Source organism: Leguminivora glycinivorella, chromosome 7, assembly GCF_023078275.1.
Source record: "Leguminivora glycinivorella isolate SPB_JAAS2020 chromosome 7, LegGlyc_1.1, whole genome shotgun sequence".
Classification (NCBI taxonomy): domain Eukaryota; kingdom Metazoa; phylum Arthropoda; class Insecta; order Lepidoptera; family Tortricidae; genus Leguminivora; species Leguminivora glycinivorella.
This window is the reverse complement of record NC_062977.1, coordinates 23,050,463-23,062,972: the sequence shown is the minus strand read 5'-3', so window position 1 is coordinate 23,062,972 and position 12,510 is coordinate 23,050,463. Positions and strand designations below refer to the sequence as shown.

At 40.7% G+C, this 12,510-nt stretch overlaps 1 protein-coding gene across 5 annotated transcripts in view; it reads right to left on the bottom strand.

Moving 5' to 3' along the window:
• The window catches only part of LOC125228395 (integrin alpha-8), a 212,738-nt gene that overhangs the window by 19,913 nt on the left and 180,315 nt on the right, over window positions 1-12,510 (bottom strand). The window lies entirely within an intron of this gene.

The following is a 12,510-nucleotide window of genomic DNA, read 5'->3' as shown; positions in this document are numbered from 1 at the left end:
TCGTTTTTTGCCAACTTTGTCGCGTCTGGCAAAAGTTATGGCCGGCGGAAACGGTCTGGCATTGATGATAACCAATTTCTAACAACGTGCTCTAACACATATATAAAAATCAGCCTTGAGAATTTAAGGAAAGTAAGCACTTTTTTTTTTCACCTTCATCACTTGATAGCAAAAAATTGGCCGATGGGCCGAACTAGAAAATATGCACACATTAAACGCCGATGTGAACTCTACATTGTCCCAAAGTTTCATCCTTGAGAATTTGAGGAAGGTCTGGCGGGCCTGGGCTCTTGATCTAACATGGCAGTCGACATAAGCTTCTCAATCACAACCATTAGGCACTGGTCCCACCGCGAGCGAGTGAGCTATGAGCTATCGGCTATAAAAACGAACAAAAGATAATCACTCCCGTGCAAATAAAAGAGACACGGCGATGTTTATATTTGGGCCATTTTTTTTCAAAGTTGTCCACCCCACTTTTTTTGTAACATGGGTATTTTTTACGCGATTCATACTTAGAATCGAGAGCTCTTTCGATCCTGATAGGAGAAAAAAAATGTGCCAAGATTTCTATACATTTTTTCGAATCTTTCATTCCGTTACCGCCATACAAAATGTATAAAAAAGTGGTAACGGAATGGGGAAAAAACCTTTGGACACTTTTTTCTCCTATTAGGATTGAAAGAGCTCGCGATTCTGAGTGGAAAACACATAAAAATTTCCAAATCTAAAAAAAAAGGTGGGGACAACTTTGAAAAAAATGGCCCAGTTACTCGCCCAGCGGCGAGCTATCAATATCGCCGTGTTTCTTTTATTTGCACGGGAGTGCTTATCTTTTGTTCGTTTTTATAGCCGATAGCTCGTAGCTTATAGCTCAATTCACAAGAGCTGGCACGAATGGAACGAATGTTTGAATGAAAATATGCATGTGTGTGACAGATTAACCAATAAAATGGTGGCTCTTGACAGTTACGACTGTATACCAATACAGGTGTCACTCACACAATCAAAGTTTCGTTCATTTCATTCGTGCCAGCTTTCGTGAATCGACCTGTACTTAGCTCGCGGTGGGACCAGTGTCTTAGGTGCGTCTGCCGTGGACAGAAAAGACCTTCCATAGAAGCAAGCAATACCCCGGGACCCGCCAATAAATAGCAAGAATAACAGGCAGTTTCATACATTTTTAGTTAATCTTAAAATGTTTAATGAAGAGTTTTTTGCTACTACGGGTTCACTGAGAGAAAAAAACAACCAGTTTTCGTGTGCGTTCAACAAGTTTTATGGTTAAAATAGCGCCCGTGCTCTTTGGTTTAAACAACAAGTTAAATGTTAAGTGTAACTAGTACATTCTACAAGTTACTCGTCATTTGAATCAACAAGTCGATTTTATAAAAGCAACATGACACATATTGTTACATAAATGTTTGGCTGATTCTATCAAATATCTTTTAACAAGTTTGACCTTGTTGTTCGAACAAATTCGACTTGTATCATCAATATTGTGATACTAAAATACTTTTGATTCAAACGGATAAACCCGCAACAAGTCGAACTTGTTAAATTCACAGTGCAATGCAAATTTTTCTCAGTGTTTGGTCCCATAATGATAAAGTGTTAAATAATCAATAAATATCTAATAAATAATCATAATTAAGTAGGTATCCTTAAAGTAAGTTGAATTCAAAGATGATCAATTGAAATTAACACATGGCAATCAAGCCCAGAGTACCTACAGTGTTGTTAATAGTCCTGTTTTTACGACCGGCCTGTATATTTTTATAGGTCCACTCTCGACTTTGGACTGATTGGGGTGTCAGGATAGATAACACTGCGGAGTACACTTTTACGATATTTTAAGTGGAGTCCCATGGTTATCACGGTGTTATAAATCTGTGAACTGGGGCCTATTGCATAACAATTTACAACTTGTATTACAAGCGGAACTCTCTTTCTTATAAAATGAATTGGAGGGGGACTACCGCTTGTAATATGAGTTGTAAATTGTTATGCAATAGGCCCCTGGTTATAAAATAGATATGCAATTACACACGTACAAGTTAAGTATTTGAAACAGTGTAAATAACTAATAACTTAAGGTCGAAGAATGCATCTTCAAAATTTTGTGGGGTATGCATTTTAGTGGTGTTAGGAGGAAAGGAGACGGATGCTTTTCCATATCCATACAAAATAGTCCCCATTTTTCCCTGAATATATTATCCTTATGGTGCTGCTACACTGGCTGTTATACAACATTTATAACAGCCAGTGTGTGGGAGCACCATTAGGTACCTATAACATCAGGAGGTTTTTTGTTCGATTTTCATTTACCTATAATTATAAAAATTAAAAATTAGGAACAACAAACTGATTTCTTACAAAGAAATGCTCTAAAAAATCTACATAGGAACCTGGCACACTTGGACTCAACAGATTGTTGCAAAATATTTATGATTTGTTATAATAACAACAATACGATTAGGTATTATAGTAACGAAACATAAATACAAAATGATCACTGCTTCCGTTTCCAAATATTAAATATTTGTTACTCCAAACAGAAATGTGAGTGTGCACGGGAAAACGTCCCACTTTGTCGATTGCTATAAAGCCGCGCTTTGTCAGTTAATTCATATAAAGATACAAGTAAATCTCGCCTTAATGGTAACCGAAAAAGTGAGACGTTTTACTAAGCACACTCATAAAATAAGGATTAACAACCTTTAAGGATAGTAACCTTCGACAAAAAAGGCAAAAAAGTATCCGTGTGAACATATTAATATTAACACCGGTAACTGACGAAGAGTAGACCATATATCTTAGCAAAAAGGTTTAGAATGAGTTCACAGGGTTGAGGGTAGTGTAAGATATCGCCACTACGAGTACTTTGAAAAAATCTCGTATCTCACACTGTTCCTCAAAGTTAAAACGCAGTAACTCTATATGCATTCAATTCAATTCCATACAATACTTACTAGGATGCATTCGGGTAATTCCGAATGACAAAAATGATCTGGTAATTCCGAAAGGGGAATCTTGATATGATGGAAATAATGGTGATTTTTGTGCGACTTTTGAAATTAGACGACTTTCGGAATTACCCTAATGCACCTTACATCGTTTTCTTCATTAACAGAAGAAGATACAAATTTTTTTTGAAGTAGTGACGGTATCTCAATGAAAGATCGGAGCTTTGATAAAAACTTTAGAAAAAACTGGTTAAAAAATGTTAACATGTGTTTTGCTTTGTTAGTTTTGTCAATCGAGTGTTTTTGTCGGTGTTCTGATCTTTGCTGATTGATTGACAATGGGAAAGTTATGGAGAAAGATAATATTTAAGTAGTAGGTTTTTTGGGGGCCGAGTCACCAACGTCCGTAGGAGAATACCCGAATTATGTATCCCTACACGTGGTCCCCGGGTGGTGCTAATCAGGTGACAAAAATGGTGGTAGGCTTCGGCCGCGGCTCATGACCACCCATCAATCTAAGACGTGTCGCCAAATGGCCTAGCCGTGTTCCGGCACGAAGGTTGGTGTTGCCTTAAGTGAGGAGGACGGGTCGAATTGACTGCTTGTAGCTTGCAAGCCGGTCTGACGTCCACTGTTTTCCCCACACTGTGCTGCTGGTCGCGGAGGGTAGCGGGATCCGAGGCACGGTTCACCGCTGGCCGACCGCAGGTAGTAGGGGGCCCAAGTACCAAGCTAGCCCCTTGGGAAAGGCTGCCCCGCCAACTAGCGAAAAATCCTGAGTTACGCCATAGTGCCGGTTGGCGACCGGACGAGAGGGCCCTATGGACAAATTCGGGGGGGCTCGGGCGTCCCCGCAGTCTCCAGACCAGCCTGCACCTAGTGTGGTCCCGCAGTGTACGTCTCAAAGGTAAACAGTTCAAGCCCTAAATTCACTGCCATCTTCCAACATACCTAATCCCTCAAAAACATGAAAAAGAGAAAAAAGAGAAACGGTAAACAGCGGCTGCACTCCTCTCACTAAAAGTGCACCTCTCAAACATTCGAGGTATGCACTCAAATCTCAATGCAGTCCACCACCACCTTGAGACTGAAAAACCCGCCCTCTTATTTCTCTCGGAGACGCAGATAGGGTGTCCGGCCGACGTAGCGTACCTTTGCTACCCGGGGTACTCTCTGGAGCACAATTTTAAACCCCGTGCCGGCGTGTGCGTGTACGCCCGCGATGACATCTGCTGTCGGCGTCTCCGATGCTTTGAAGACCGCAACTTTTCCACCTTATGGGTACTGGTGGACACAGGCATGGAAAAGATTCTCTATGCCTGTGTTTACCGGTCGCACAGCGGAGATCAAGAGACGACCAGGCTCACGCAGTACCTAAGTGATGCGGCGGAAGCCGCTCAACATAAATACCCGACTGCCCAACTAGTGATGCTGGGGGATTTTAATGCCCACCACCAAGAGTGGCTATTCCCATACCAGCACACTGATCATGCCGGGAGAGAGATGCGGAAACTCGCTCTAGCTCTGAACCTCACCCAGCTGGTCCAAGGGGCGACGAGGGTTCCAGATGTTGACGGCCATACAGCCAACTGCCTGGACCTTCTGCTGACTACCGACCCGGATCACTACGCAGTGTCAGTGTCTTCACCTTTAGGTAACTCTGACCACTGTCTAGTGAAATCTGTGTCGGTATATTCCCCACCCGACCTTAGCCCAACAGGCACTAGGCGGTTGTGGCGATACAAATCAGCAGACTGGGATGGGATGCGGTCGTTTTTTGCATCCTATCCTTGGCGGCCCTTGTGCTTCTCTACAGGTGATCCCTCAGCGTGTGCGGATGCTATAACAGATGTGCTGCGCCAAGGGATGGAATATTTTATTCCCTTTTCCGATGTAAGCACATCTAGCAAAGCACAACCCTGGTTTGGGGCCGAGTGTCGACGTGCTGAAGCACGGCAACACGAGGCTTTCCTTGCCTGGGCTGATGCTCGAAACCGCAAAGCTAGCGACATACCGGATAAGAAGAGAGCCTATAATAGGGCAACCAAGTTCAGTAAGAAGGCTCTACAGAAGGCTCGATTCGACCATATACGCCGGACCGGGAACAAACTAGCTGCTCACCCGACTGGTAGTAAAGCGTTTTGGACCCTAGCGAAATCAGTCGAGTCGAACTTCTGCCGTCCCTCACTACCCCCACTGCTGAAACCAGATGGGTCACTTGCCCACACTGCCGAAGAGAAAGCGAATTTATTTGCATCTATCTTCGCAGAATCTTCGCGTCTAGATGTATGTGGCGCAAAACCTCCTAGTCCACTAGTTTGCGAGACTTCAATGTTGGACATACGCATTCGTCAGACGGAGGTTCGCAAAGTGTTGCAAAATCTGGACGTGAACAAAGCAAGTGGCCCTGACGGTATTTCAGCCATAGTTCTTAAAACCTGTGCACCTGAGCTATGTCCCATCTTAACGCGCCTCTTCCGCCTCTCTATGACTACCGGTCAGGTTCCGAAATCTTGGAAGCTTGCTAATGTGCAACCAGTGCCGAAAAAAGGTAGCCGAGCAGACCCGGCCAACTACAGACCGATTTCGGTCACTTCCATACTCTGTAAGAGTATGGAACGTGTACTGAATAACCGACTCCTGGCATACCTCGAAGCGAACGACCTCCTCAGTGACCGACAGTACGGCTTCCGCCGTGGCCGGTCCACTGGAGATCTGTTAGCGTATGCCACACACATCTGGAGTGAGGCCATCGAGAAGAAAGGAGAGGCCTTGGCTGTCTCTCTTGATATATCGAAGGCTTTCGACCGGGTCTGGCACGAGGGTCTTATTAGCAAGCTACCGTCCTTCGGTCTTCCCACTAGTCTCTGTAACTGGGTATCTGACTTCCTGAGGGATAGATCGATTCGGGTTGTCATTAATGGCTGCTCGTCCGATCAATTGGCAATAAACGCCGGAGTTCCTCAGGGATCTGTGCTTTCAGCGACCCTCTTCCTGCTCCATATAAATGACCTACTGAAACCAGGTACGTTCGGTTATGCAGATGACACGACGGTTGTAGAAAGCTACATACCCGACTCACGAGCTAGTGGAGTCCAGATACAGTCACTCAGGGAGGCAATGGTCGAACGCATGAACGAATCACTGAAGGCAGTCTCCGATTGGGGTGAAGCCAATTTGGTTGCGTTCAATGCTAGTAAGACTCAGGCGTGTCTTATTTCTGCTAAAAGGAGCCCATTCCACCTTACTCCTACGTTCCGAAATGTATCCCTTCCGATTACCGACCATCTTGAGCTTCTCGGAATCTCACTGACTTCGAAACTTAACTTCGGCCCGCACATTGAGTCGAAAGCTCAGTTAGCTGCAAAAAAGCTGGGCATCCTCAACAAGGTGAGGCATTATTTTACACCTAGGCAGCTGCTCGACCTGTACCAAGCACAAGTCCGGTCGTGTGTAGAATATTGTTCTCACCTGTGGGATGGTTCAGCGAAATACCAGCTTGCGGCGCTCGAGTCAGTCGAGAGGAGGGCCAAGAAGATCATCAATGACGACGAGCTGACCAATTCTCGACTACAAAGCCTGGAGCATCGTCGGAAGGTTGCCAGTTTATCGGTATTTTACAGGATACATTTCGGAGAGTGCGCTGAGGAACTGTATAACCTTGTTCCTCCGTCCCCATTTCACCATAGGACCACTAGACAATCGGCAATGCGGCATCGCTTCATGGTCAGTATTCCAAAAATACGCACTAAGCGTTTCGCTTCAACATTTCTTTTGCGAACCGCCAAGGAGTGGAATGCCCTGCCTAAGTCTGTGTTTCCGCACGAGTACAATCCAGGTCTCTTTAAAGCAAGAGTAAATAGGTATCTCATAGGTAAGCGTGCTCCACCGTAGACCGCATCATCACTTACCATCAGGTGTGATCGTGGTCAAACGTCTACCTATCTATACTAAAAAAAAAAAAAAAAAAAAAAGTAGGTAATAATGTTGTAGTTAAAGCATGGATTATGAATATAAGAGTGGTTTGATTATAAAAATATCAAGATTATCATATTTTAAATACGTATTATAAAAAAGGTTAACTGGAAGAGACACCTGTAAGAGATAAGTTTGCTTTGTACTAATTAATGTACCTTTTTTTTCTTGGTATTCTTTTTGTATAAGATAGTGTTTATTACTAAATAGGTACATAATTATTATTATTACTAAAATCAAGAGCAGCTTTTTTTTTCTATATTTGTAGGTAGGCAGGTACAGGTACAATTATTATGAAACTAACTTTTTTATCACATCATACCTACTGTCAGTCTTATTAGGGTTCCGTACCAAAAAGGTACAAAATGAACCCTTATGGCGCGACTCTGTCCGTCTGTCTGTCTGTCATTTTTTAAGTGTCTACACAGATCACCGCCAAGAAAACATTTCATCTTTCCCACGCCACTAAAAGGAGACAACCCTAAAATCAATAAAAGCTAAGACATTAAATTTAGCATTGAATCGTGCGCGCCGATGAACATGCGGCGCGGGCGCATTGCCGACGTGAACCGAGGAGAGGATTAGCTTCTTGAGAATATTGTCAGATAGAGGAGAGACAAAAAAATGTAAGAATAGAGCTTGGGAACTTTAGAAGAAGGAAAGTGACGTGGTCATAAACGCTTCAAACGCCGTCAACCGTAATATGTGTAATTACATCATGTGCATTTGTCAACAAAATCTTCGCACTAAAACAAGGCGGCAGATTTGAAAAATGTAGGGCTCACCGGCAAGGCTGTCTTTATAAATTGAGTCCTTTCTAAACCTAGACGTCGGCGGAATCATCGATGAGCCATAACACTAATAAGTTTTTTTGCAAAAATTTCAGTTTTGGAACAAGCTTTTATCGCCGACTGTACCTTTCTTTCAACAGTCATTTGCTGCTTTCCGAGGCGTTTCTAAAAACCCCTTACTCGATGTGGATACGAGGTTTCATAACACAGTCCCTATTACCACCTTTCTGCTTCATCATCAGATCAGATACCATAATATTGCATTGTCACATGATTTACATATGTGCGCAAAATTTCAGAACAATCAGAGACCGGGAAGTGGGTCAAATTTAGCTTCTGCGTTTTGACCCAAACTACAAGTTAAATAAAAGCTTGTAAAAAATTCATTGAAAATGAAGGTTTAATTCCTATAGAGAATAAGAATTCCGCGTCTTTTTTAGTGCCAAGATTTGATTGACCATCTTTAACATACCTAAACTATGACTAACGCTAAAACAGGATGGAGCGATATGTCAATTTCCATTGAAAAGGCCATCTAATCGCCAGTATCACGTGGCTCCTGCAGAGATTATTGAGACACTGTGTCGCCCCGTCCCGTTCCAGCATCAGTCTCAAAACTCGTCTCACATCGGTTTTTAGATTAGTATTATAATTTTTTCTCGGTATTGTATTATTCTAAGTCCTTATACTGTTTTACTCAGATGATGCAAGCAGAGGGAATGAAAGGGCAGTTGCGCGGCGCTTGCCTGCCCTTTGGCGCATGCTAATGTGAAAATAACTACAAGGAATTAACAATTTTCAACGGGAATTCCTCCATCTGTTCATGCTGCCTTTTTTTAAAGTCGGGCAGAAAATATAGCTTTGCCAAGTGGAACAGCCGGGTTTTGAACAGCTGCATGATTCTTTTTCGAAGCAGGTACTTAACTTCAGGAACTAGATTAGTACCTGCTTCGAAAAAGAATCTTGCTAATATGTATTAAATGAGCCATATAGGTATAATAATAGTTATTTTAACGCCGTATTTTAACGTAACGGGCAAAGTTGTATTTTAACGCCGAGTGTGGAATTGAAAAACGAGCAAGTGAAAGGATTCTATAGTTGAACCACGAGCGAAGCGAGTGGTTCGAGAATAGAATCCTGAACTTGCGAGTTTTTTAACACATGAGAAGTAAAATACGTTTGCACCCGAGTGTAACACAAAAATTTTCCCCTCACTATAGCGAGGAAACCACAACGCAAAAAATGCGATTATCACTGCTTCCAGTAGTTCCACAGGTGGTAAATCATCTTTATTACTAGATTCACCTACTTTTATCAATTTTAAAACAGTTAATTTGACTTTATTCAAGGTCAAATTACTTTACCCACTAGTGGATAAAATGCGTTTTTACCCGCTGGTATTAAAGGACAAAACACGTGTTTTTGAGCTAGTGAGAGGAAAATAAATAAATATTATAGGACATCCTTACACAGATTGACTGAGTCCCACGGTAAGCTCAAGAAAGCTTGTGTCGCAGGTATTCGGACAACGATATATTCTATATTATTTATGGTTCGTTAATATTTCTTGTATGTGGGTAGCTTTTGCACATTGTAATTTTTCCTCAGTCACCCGTTGACCAGGAACGCTGTAAAGTGTTGGAAACGCCGGGATGAATTGTAAATTCATTACGCGATATAATCCGCTTCCATAGTTTTATTTCAGTATTCAGTATTAATTTAATCATTGCTTTGTGTGTACAAAAGATCTTGTAAATGTTCTTAATGACTCAACACAACCCTGTAAGGGCATTGCAATAAAGTAACACACTAAAAACTAAGTAACATGTTCGTGAGTAAAACTATCGCGGTAACCGAAGACAATATTACATTACTGCACGAGAAGCATGTAGTCCGTTGCTTCTGGAAAGTTATGTATGAAAATGTTGGCATAATTAATGGAAGATTTTTTTTGATTGGGATATGTACATTACAGGCCGAAGTTATTTTTTATCAACCCTCCCCATCCCTCCCCCCTCTGCGTCACCCCTCTAACCCCCCTTAAATAGCCGAAAATGCGGTTTTTCGCGATTTCTGACAAAACCGTTGTAGATACAGAAAAAGCGTGTAGGAAAAAAGTAATCCTTGATAAATTTACTACAAATCGTTCATTGACACTTTGGTTCTAGCACTTATAGGTTTCGCGTGATCCGTCACGAAAGTTGGTCCTTTACTGCAATTTTCTTTAGTGAATGTTAAGTTTTCTTCCAAATTGCTTACGAAATCTGTTTGATATTACTAAAATATTATAAACTGAAAATGAATGACAGGGGGAAAAATCACTACCATGGGTGGGACTTGAACTCACGGCTACTGGATTGATACTCCAGGGCTCTACCAACAGCTACCAAAAGCTCATCCCCAGTCATAGATACACTATATAGATCAATGGTACTCCTAGCGACTACTACCGTGAAAATATTACGTCTTAAATAGTTACTGGAATTCCAAGACATATTGGAAATTCCACCCATGGTAGTGATTTTTCCCCCTTAATTTTATTTTAGTCATGAGTTACAATATTTTAGTTATATCAAACAAATTTCGACGATTTCGTATGCATTTTGGGCGAAAACTTAACATTCACTAAAGAAGATTGCAGCAAAGGACCAACTTTCGTGACGGATCACGCGTAAACTATAAGTGCTAGAACCAAAGTGTTAATGAATGATTTGTAGTAAATTTATTAAGGATTACGTCGTTCCTACGCGCTTTTTCTGTATCTTCAACAGTTTTGTCAGAAATCGAGAAAAACCGCATTTTCGGCACTTTAAGGGAGGGTAGAGGGGTGACGCAGAGGAGGGAGGAGTGGGGAGTAGAGATGGGTAGTGAGTAAATACTCAAGAGTAAATATCGAGTAAATACTCAGTATTTACTCAAAATACCCGTATTTACTCGTTTTTACTCAAATTGATGGGTATAAACTATTTCGCGTGCTGAAATGGAAATACAAATTAGAAATATTGGTGTATTTTGTTATCGACTACTAAGTTAAGTAATCAAATTTATATTAATTTTATTTTAAAGACGTGCTCTCCATACATGTAACTATTTTTCACAAAAATAAAATTCAGAAATTACCAGTGTGTTATACATCATCTGATAGGTCTTTAAAAATTAATTGAATGTTTCTAAAAAAGTTTTTTAATAATATGAACAGTTTTGGAATAAAACGATAATTAAGGCCGAAATAATGTTTATACCTTTATAACTTTCGAATTCGTTGTTGGAAAAATATCCAGAAACCGTCAAATTATTGGCCATATAATACAAAACACAAAACTAGTACTTTAAACGTCACCAGCTGAGCCATTTTTGAGTTTTCTTTAGAAAACCCTTAATAAAAGGTCGTAAGTGCCACATTAACAATCACTTCCGAACGTCATGCCGTTATCTAGAACATCAATTTCATTGAAGTCTCATACTTTTACTGTAAATACCTGCTTACTTAAAACAAAACTGCTAACTAAACATTATCACTATTTTTTTCTCACAAAGATTACCTTTTTTTCGACAAACTAAGACTCCCATAAGCTTCTAATAATATAAATCTCATTTAAACATGTCCACACAGTTAAAATAAACACGACTAAGTACTTAAATCTCATTTTTAGGGTTCCGTAGTCAACTAGGAACCCTTATAGTTTCGCCATGTCTGTCTGTCCGTCCGTCCGTCCGTCCGTCCGTCCGCGGATAATCTCAGTAACCGTTAGTACTAGAAAGCTGAAATTTGGTACCAATATGTATATCAATCACGCCAACAAAGTGCAAAAATAAAAAATGGAAAAAAATGTTTTATTAGGGTACTCCCCCTACATGTAAAGTGGGGGGCTGATTTTTTTTTTCATTCCAACCCCAACGTGTGATATATTGTTGGATAGGTATTTAAAAATGAATAAGGGTTTACTAAGATCGTTTTTTGATAATATTAATATTTTCGGAAATAATCGCTCCTAAATGAAAAAAAAGTGCGTCCCCCCCCTCTAACTTTTGAACCATATGTTTAAAAAATATGAAAAAAACCACAAAAGTAGAACTTTATAAAGACTTTCTAGGAAAATTGTTTTGAACTTGATAGGTTCAGTAGTTTTTGAGAAAAATACGGAAAACTACGGAACCCTACACTGAGCGTGGCCCGACACGCTCTTGGCCGGTTTTTTAAATTATTTTTAGGTAACAGTTTATACTCACCCAAATGAGTAAATACGAGTATTTACTCGGTGCTTTGAGTAAATTACGGGTAAATACTCAGTATTTACTCACCCCTACCCATCTCTAGTGGGGAGGGTTGATGAAAAATAACTTCGGTCTATAACGTACATATTTCAATTTAAAAAAACCTTCCATTAATTATGCCGTAATTTTAGCTAATTTCCCCCTGCTAATGGTCGCGCGATAGACGATAAAATATCAGGCCGTCCCTATCGCCTGCCTGCTATTTTATCGTCTATCGCGCGACCATGCTTCCCGTGCTGGTCTATTTTACATATCAACCCAATGTTCTTTCGAAATACAATCTAAATTCAAGTCTTACGGTACATTACTCACAACATTCTGTTCAACTCCAACTGACCAACTTCCATTCATCTTTGAATAGTTATAGGCCCTTTTGGATTAAAACTCTCCCATTACATGGTCATTTCCAAAGAAACCACTTGAAGACATAAATCAATACTAAATCTCCCAAAACCAATGTTTACCCCGACAAAGGTACAGCATTCACATTACTAGTCGCAGAA